Source organism: Corvus cornix, chromosome 3 (genome assembly GCF_000738735.6).
Source record: "Corvus cornix cornix isolate S_Up_H32 chromosome 3, ASM73873v5, whole genome shotgun sequence".
NCBI classification, from domain to species: domain Eukaryota; kingdom Metazoa; phylum Chordata; class Aves; order Passeriformes; family Corvidae; genus Corvus; species Corvus cornix.
Genome location: NC_047056.1, coordinates 106,056,263 through 106,065,748, shown reverse-complemented (window position 1 = coordinate 106,065,748; position 9,486 = coordinate 106,056,263).

Below are 9,486 nucleotides of genomic sequence, written 5' to 3'. Positions count from 1 at the left end.
GTCAAATAGCACTGGATTGCTACGTGTAAGCATTAAAAACTGAATCCAGTTTCCAATGGCTTTCTGAATAGAGGGAACAGCAAAACTGGCCACAACAGCGAAACAGCCGAGCTCAGTAGCTGCAGTAACAGCCTAATCCCACCTTTGTGCTATTCAAAAATAATTGTACTGAAAATAACAACCACTTGAAATGTAAATCCTGCAAAGGAAAGCTCAAGAAACCCAAACAACCAAAACAATAGGTTCCCCTAGACTATAATGGAAAACAGCCATACAACATTACAGAGTATTTCTGAAACTGAATTGTTCGGGTTTATTATTTCAATATATCTTGTAACTTAACAGGAGTTTGTTGTCAGTCATAAAATCACTGAATTCTAGAGTAGTGTGGGTTGAAAGGACCTTTAAAGGTCATCTAGTCCAGCCCCCCTGCAATGTGCAGGGACACTTTCAACTAGATCAGGTTGCTCAGAGCCCCATCCAACCTGACCTAGAATGCTTCCAGGAATGAGGCATTCAACACCCCTTTCAGCAACTTGTTCCAGTGTTTCACCAAGCTCATCAATAATTTTGTCCTTAAATGTAATCTACCCTCTTGGTTTTTTGTCATGTGCCAGCTAGCCACAGTCTAATATTTGTATCACTGATATATTTTTATATTTTTAAACAGGTAAGTATTCGAGAGCAACGAAGACCCCAATCTCTGGCCTCCTCCTCACCCTTTCCCCAAATTATGTAGTAATTGCACCTGCCTTGGACCTGAATGATAAAAGCAGTAGAAACTAGAGGGATGTGTCTGTCTATAATCCAGAAGAAAAGTCTGCCATCTTTTAGAAGCCTGCAGAGAAAAAAAGTGGAGTAATGTTAAAGAAAGATAGATGGAGACTCTCTGCGCAGTCTGTACCCACCCAGCATTCTGGAGAGAGGCATGCAGGAAAAGCTTCTCCACTACTGCCAACTGATTGAAAATATAAGCCAGAATGAGGTTCCCTTCTTCTGTGCAGGGGAAAATGATGTCCTGTGAATTCAGAAACATAAGTACAATGAAGAGGCAGAAGAATTTATCAGAGAATAACAGATGAGCCATTATAGGCACTTTCACTGAAAATGTAAGAAAATCTGATGTGTTGCAAATTGGGAAACTGCCAGAAACCATGGCAAAATATCAACAACTGATGGGTTCAAAGGGCTGTAATCAGTGGCCCTAAGTTCAGTTGAAGGCCACTCACTAACAGTGCACCCAGGGATCGATAGTGGGACCAGTACAATCTAATCTCTGCATTCAGGACCTGGACAACAGGACGGACCCTCAACAAAACTGGGAGGAGTGGGGTGGAGGTGCTGCCATGGGGAGGAACCTCAGTGGTTTGCAGAGATGGGCATAGAGGAACATCACACAGTTCCACAAAGGAAAGTATGAAGCACTGTACCAGGAAAAGTAATAATCCCACACACCCAAGCAGGCTGGGGACCAATTAGCTGGAAAACAGCTCTGGAGAGAAGGACCTGAGGGTCCTGGTGGACAACAGTTTTACTGTAAGCCAGCAATGAGTCCTTGCAACAAGGAAGGCCAACAGTATCCTGGGGCTGTAGCAGGAGAAGCATTGCTAGGAGGCTGACAGCAGTGATCCTTTTCTTCCACTCAGCAGTGGTGAGGCCTCATCTGGAGTGCTGTATCCAGTCAGGGGATCCCAATGCAAGAGAGACATGGACTTACACGGGCAAGTCTAGCAAAGGGCCACAAAGATGACTGAGGTGTAGAAGCAAGAGAAGGCTTAGAGAGCTGGGACTGTTCAACCTGGAGAAATCTCAGGGAGCTCCCAACAATGTTTAGGGGACTAAAGATGCCTGATGTAGGGGAGTAAAGAATCTGGAGCCAGTCAGATGACAAGAGGAAGTGGGCATAAACAGAAATATAGGAAACAAAATTAAAAATTAAAATACCCCAAACCAACTTTCTTACAGTGAGACTGGTCAAACACTGGAAGAGGTTGCCCAGAAAACTTGTGGAGTCTCCATCCCTGGGGAAGATTCAAACTCAAATGGTTACAGAACTCTGAGCAACTTGCTGCAGCTGACCGTGCTTTGAGCAGGGGAATTGATCTGGAAAATCTCCAGAGTCCCTTCCTATGTTATCCTTCCTGTGAGTCTGTGAATCTGTAAGCATAGTTTAAAAGGGCAGATGAAAAAGCAGAAAAATAACATCTTGGTTTGTCTGTCCTATGTTTAACTTCTAGAGTGAAATTATAACTATGTAGATACACTTGTCCATATACTCCATTCACCACTTGTGCTAGACTCAGAAGCAGATGGGTTGACCTCTCTTTCATTTTTTATGTCTAAACCTCGTGTTTGTTTTGGAACTACATCTCTTTCCAAAATTAAACAAGGGAATAGAAAATCAAAGTCACCTACTCCACCCTATAAAGTATGACACCAATATAATGGTGGCAGGGAAAGGAGAAAAAGAGTTCAAAAACATTAAAACTTTCTTTCATGTAACACTGACATAAATTAAATTAAAATTATCATACATCACTAAATTAAAATTCAGCCACAGATTTTACTTCATCAACAACACAGTTTTGGAGTATAAAGAATATTGCATTATTATCAAAGACACAGACAAAACACACATGACATTTTAGGGGATTTAATGTAGCTAAACTTATGCAAAAGCTGTTGTAAAAGAGAACAATTTGATGCATTTAAAATGGCTGAGCAGAAATCATTTTAATTTACTATCTGCATTGGGACTGAAACCAAAATATTACCACAGCAGGTTTTTGCTGCATATTGACCTCAAGGGGAAAGTAGTTGGTCTCATCACTAACAAGAAGGAAAAAGTGTAGAAAGGTGTTTGGAAAGTCCAGCACTTTGTAGTGGTTTGTATTTCATTGTTTCCCTTGAACTCCACATATGGGTCTGTGTATGCTTCAAGGGAGACCATATACAAGTAATCAAAAATACCACTTCAGAATAAAATTTAATATTCTGCAAAGGCTAAGCAAAAATGTGATCCATGTTGCTTAGGCAAAACTTAGGGCTAGAGCTGACTTTTTACAAGAGACTAAGTTCTGTACCTGAGATGAAGCCTGCACCCTCTGAAACACCAGAAAATCTCTGATGAAGATTCTTAGCCGAACAGTGCTGTGATTCACGACTAACAGTTTTGATGGTCAGTTTTAGATAGCAACAGGAGAAGGCAAGAGAAAAAAGAAACAACAAATTATTTGACTAGTTCTCAAATGTACTTGTAAGTGGAATTTCTTTTCTTGAAATTCAATGTTTTATTTTGTATTACAGTTTGCAGCTATTAAATACGAGGCAGTTGCTGTGTGAGTTGTTCCAGCACATACAGCTGCATTAACAGCTAGCTACAAACACATTTTACACTAGTGGGTACTTTCAAGAACCAAATGTCTCTTCAGGAAGTTTTACCAGCAACTTTTTTCATGTACTTACGCAGTTTCAGCAAATTCTCTATGTTACTTCCCACATATATGCACTTTTTTTCATTCTCTGCTGCCTTAAAACTAATTTCCACTCATCTGTGGGGCAACACTAACAAAGACACTTCCATCTGTTCCTTGACAGGACTTGCTATCCTATAACTGTTGACATGTAAAGGGCATTTTCTATTTGGATTGGACTTTAATTGTGCTTTCTTTGGATTAAGCATTTTAAACTGAACCATGAAAATAGCCTTAAATACATAGGTCATAGCAATTATTGTGTTATTTACATTACTAAACAAGTCTGCAGCAGATGGCCTCCAGGGCTCTGGCCAGAAGAACCTATCTCCTGCAGATTTATTTGGTGCTTGGAGATACTACCAACTAATTTCTCAAACATGTTTGAATGCCATTGTGCCTCTCATTTGAGGCCAGCAAAAATATTCCAGGCTTATTTGTTTCAGCACCAATATTCCTCAAGCCCTGCCTGGTACCCAGCTATATAAAATGTTCCTACTTGGCCCTTTTCAGAAGCCCTGCCCCAGCAGTTAAATGAAGTAGCACCAGGAACCCTTAGCCAGCCAAGGGGCACGGCCTGGCCACATCTACACTTTGTTAGTACTTGGCCCAGCTCTCCTTTTGGAGCTGGGTGGTACCACTGTGACCATTAGACAATACTGTTAAATTATGTAGGGATTTTTTCATTTATAAGTGCCTGAAAAATACAAAGACTCTACTGCAGCCCTCCAAGGTGACTTTTCCATTTCCAAAATGTGGGCTGGATGCAGCGTGACAGTATGTGCTGGGTGAGAGGACAAAGGCTGCGAGGATGGCTCTGGAAGACCATGCAAGGTAGAGAACATCATGTTTGGTGAAAGCTTTTTCATCCTGACTACTGAGCATGGCTTCTGGTGCAAGTCCGTGCCCTGGACTGCACCCAGAACTGTTCATCAGAGCATTCACAGACCCAGAACAGGGGAATGCTTGACCAATCTGAACAACCAGTGGTTCAGCACTGAAGGACACACACTGGTCCTGTTTTATGTAGCAGTAAAAACGTAACCAGGGAAGTAATGCCAAATACTCATGAAAATCTGACTTATAAAGCACTACCCCAAGCTTTCATAACATAAATTTCATTTTTTCCCTATCCCTGAATTAAATGAGCCCTTAAATGTATTTATTGTATTCCATCCTGATCCAGCAAAATTTTTATGCATGTGAGCCACTTTAATATCCCTGTTTTCCAGGATGTCGTTTGTTTAAGCAACCCTATGATCCAGCAAAATTTTTATGCATGTGAGCCACTTTAATATCACTGTTTTCCAGGATGTTGTTTGTTTAAGCAACCCTATGCATATCCAGAAACTCTGTGACCATTGCTCTATGTTAGATAATTCACATGCTCAAAGTTTTGTGTTTGCTGTACTGTGGCTTTATATATTTTAAAAAAGAAGCATATGAGAGCAATACTATATATATGATACATAAAATATACAACCTCCAACCAACTTCCGATTCCAAAACCTTGCAGTTGGCTTTTTTAGTCTTGTAATACAGGAATACCTACTAAAATGTTATTGTTGCCATTTATGATAGGAACAAAGCTCAAAGGCACAAGGTCTGCATGTACTCACACAGCAGGGCACAATGAGACAATCAACACTATGTCAAGTTCAGTTTTTTCCAAGGAGATGTGGAATGACGATATTTTCCTACTTAAAGATACCCCTTTCCCACAGGCCAGGGCAAAGCGCCTCTTCTACAAAGTGAAAGAGTTTTTTGTGACTTCACTACAGTAACTTTACCAACTCCAGGTCATATCAAAATAAATACATGAGTTCATTATTTTAATATCACACACGAGCTAACCTGCTGCTGACAATCCAATTTTATAAGCAGTTTAATAAAATGTACTCTGATCAACAGTACGTCAAGTACCTAGGTGGATCTCTTACATATTCGTCGCACATTAGACAAACTGAGTTCTGCAATAAGAAATGACCTGCAGGATTTGATGCGAATCTCAGAAAAAAGCAATGTTAGTTGCAAATAGGAACATGAAAACTGTATCAGATCAGGCCAAGAGTCCATTCGGCCTTTGACAGCATCCAACAGTTTTGCCAAGGAAAGGGCAAGCACATTGAGCTACTTCCCTGGTACACACTCCAGCAGAGTGACAACTCTCAGGGCTTCCAAGCCTTGAAGAAGTATTCTCATGTTTAACAGTCCCTGAGAGATTTTCTTTCCATAAATCTGCCTTATCTTTTTGCAAATTCTTGTGAAATTTTAGGAATCTGTGACATTTCCAATGAAATTTAAGACTACTTAAAATAGTTTTCATTTTGAAACTGCTGCCTATTAGCTTAATTTGTTTTCCAAAGGTTTGCATTAGAAATTACAATGAGAAATCACTGTCCATTCACTTGATTTCACAAACCACTGTCCTCGTCTTCCCAAGCTACTTTTTCAAGTTGTCTTCCAACTTCCATTTTATTTTCTATTAGCTATGTGGAGGAATTTCAAATCTGTGAAAAATTTTGTCACATTTTCTGTATCTTTTGTATATTTACTGTACCCTTTCTGAGACGCAGGAACTGCTAGACCTGCAGACCCCACCTAAGCAGAGAACACATCCCCATCACACAGAGTAAGAATTATGCCATTCACTTCCCAATGGCTACTAAATATAACTTGATTTTGGAAGTTCAAGGCTTTATAGTCCATCTAAAAACTCAGGTTTATCTCAAACATCATTTTATTCTTCAATAGGAATCAAGAGGTACTTCAGCAACCTGACAATTATTTTTCTTAACCTAAATAACTCAATGTGAACAACAGATTTTACTGCTCCACTGTCCACCCCTTTTTCCAGAGTATTTATGCCCATGTTGAACCTTCATGCAAACTTCCATTCAGTCCTACCTGTTACACAATCCATTGAAAAAAATGGTAATCAATTCCTAACCTCTCTTTTCTACCCTACCTTTCCCACCAAGTATCCACCCATCTGAAGGTTGTAATCTTTATCTCATTGAGCTTGTTAACCAGTGCACACCACCAACTCACACACCGAGGCAAAGTATTTGAATTTTTGTTCCGAGTTAGTGCAAGGTAGGGAGCTTGGTGCTAAGCCACAAAAGGCTGACTCCCCAAAAGTGGTATCACTTTATATGATTTATATGTTTTAGCCAACAATTACAAAGCATTACACAACTTTTTCATTAATTAGCACTCAATCCCCCTATTTTCTAGTTATAATTCTTGCTTCTCACAGTAATTAGTCCAAATGCACAGTTCTTTCCTCCAGTGAAGCTGGGGGTAGGTGATCAATGAGTTGGTGGTCATGATTTCCCACTGCTGGAATTACCTTTCCCTCAGTTACTGCTCAGTTCTGCTGACTTCACTCCTGGTGGCTGTCATCCAGACAGCTCATTCATCATAGGATTGTCTTCCCTTTTCCTTAAAACAACAGATTAGCCAAGCATGCAATGTTCACAACGCAATTGCTTAATCAGAACTGCCTAGTTATAGCTACTGATTGACAACTAAAAAAAATTGCAGTTTGAGTCAAATCTTGAGGGGCTCAAATCTTGAGTGGCTCAATAAATCATGACTGCTGAATCTTCTAAAAACCTTTACTGAGAATCTTGCCTAAACAAGGAGGGACAACCATGCCCTGCAGTGCACTGGGCACAGCATTTCCAGCCAGGCAAGGGAGGGGCTTGTCCAGCTCTGCTCTGAACAGCTGTAGCCTCACCTCGAGTGCTGGGGGCTGTTTTGGCTATCACATTATAAAAAGATCTACAGGTATTAGAAAGTATCCAAAGGAGAGCTACAAATATGGTAAAGCGTCTACAGGGAAAGCCATACGAGAGCAGCTGAGGTCACTTGGCTTGCTCAGCCTGGAGAAGAGACTGAGGGGAGACCTCATTGCAGTCTTCAGCATCATCACGAGGGGAAGCCAAGGGGCAGGCACCAATCTTTCTTTCTCTTGTGACCAGTGACAGAACCTGAGGGAATGGCAGGAAGCTGCGTCAGGAGAGGTTTAGGTTAGATGTTAGGAAAAGATTCTTCACACAGAGGACGGTAGGGCACTGGAACAGGCTCCCCAGGGCAGTGGTCACAGCACCAAGACTGACACACTTCAAGAAGCGTTTGGACAATGCTCTCAGGCACATGGTGGGATTCTTGGGGTGTCCTGTGCAGAGCTAGGAATTGGACTTGATGACCCTGATGTGTCCCTTCCAACTCTGGATATTCTATGATTCTATGATTCTGTGTTCATTGACCTGGCTTGCCTTGGCAGATGAGGTCACTTGGCTCCTCCAAAGACTCCCATAGATTTCTGAGGCACCATGTCCCTCCACAGAAAATTATGCTCATGGTTCTCAAGTGTATCATATCTACTTCTATTTCACTTCCTCTTGTGTTTGTTATTCTTCCCACTGATTTGATCAACATGCACTCCAGCCTTAGGGACTCTTTTGAAGCTGCTCAGGTTTTGGCTACAGGCGGCACTCGCCAGTCCTCCAAGGCCTCCTGTAGCATGTGGTTACACAGTCCAGCTGCTTCATGCCCGAATCCCTGTGTAACTCCTGAATAAACAATATGCAATCTTGCTTATTTCCTACTATTCAGTTTATTTCTTTTTACCTGCTACCATGGCTTCAGCTGGAAACAGCTCTTTCAACACTTCTACCCAAAAAGCAGCATCTTGGCATGAAAACCTCCCTCAGCTCTTCTTTGATAAGCATAGGGTTTCGTTTTTTCATTATATATTCCCTGCGTCCCTTTCATACCTTACCTAGCAGGCATCCAGACCATGTGTCAGGATCCTGGTGCCTAGGGAAAGGATTTACTGCTACCTTTTTTATCTTCACAGGATAACAGAATCCATTAGGTAGGACAAGATCTCTGAGATCACAGAGTCCAACCTATGACCTAACAGCAGCAAGTCAACTAGGCCATGGCACTGAGTGTCATGTCCAGTCTTTCCTTAAATGCCTCCAGGGATGGTGACTCCTGCACTGCCCTGGGCAGCCCATTCCAAAGTCTAATCACCCTTTCTGTGAAGAATTTCTTCCTAATGTCCAACCTAAACTTCCCGTGGCACATCTTAAGACCATGTCCTCCTGTCCTATTGCTACTTGGACAGTGTTCTTTTGCAAGTTGATCCTCAAAACCTTTTTTTATTATTTTTTGGAGGGGGGAGGGATGTGTGTGCTTTAGTGTGTTGCTACAGTCCAGGTGCTCTGGTCCAGTTTCCTCATTTAGATGCAGCTAATGGAAACATCTTTGCAGGTGCTGGTTGACAGCTGGCTCAATATGAGCCAGGAGCATGCCCAGGTGGCCAAGAAGGCCAATGGCATCTTGGGCCATATCAAGAACAGTGTTGCCAGCAGGACTAGGGAAGTGATCATTCCCCTGTACTTGGCCCTGGTGAGGCTGCACCTTAAGTATTGTGCTCAGTTTTGGGCCCCTCATTTTAAAAAGGATATTGACATGCTGGAGCATTTTCATGAAAAGCAACAAGGCTCATGAGAGGTCCAGAAAACATGCCCTGTGAGGAACGGCTAAGGGAGCTGGGCTTGTTTAGTCTCCAGAAGGCTCAGGGGAGGAGACCTCATTGCTCTCTAAAACCATCTGACAGGAGGTGATAGTGAGGAGATGGGTGGTCTTTTCTACCATGCCTACAGTGAGAGGACAAGAGGAAATGGCCTTAAACAGACTGGGGAGATTCAGACTAGATACTAGGAAAAAAACCAAAATCACTGTGAGAGTGGTCATGCATTGGATTACGCTGTCCAGGGACGTGGTGGAGTCACCATCGTTGGAGGTGTTTAAGGGGCATCTGGATCTCTTGCTGGGTTGATGTGGTTTAGTGGTTTGGGGGTTGCAGCACCAGCACTGGGCTGATGGTTAGACCAGATGATCCAACCTTGGTGATTCTACGGTTCTAGCCTTCAAACACGTTGAAGGATAAGCCTGCACTTCGCTACCCCTTTCTCTGCCATTTTTTAGGAACCCG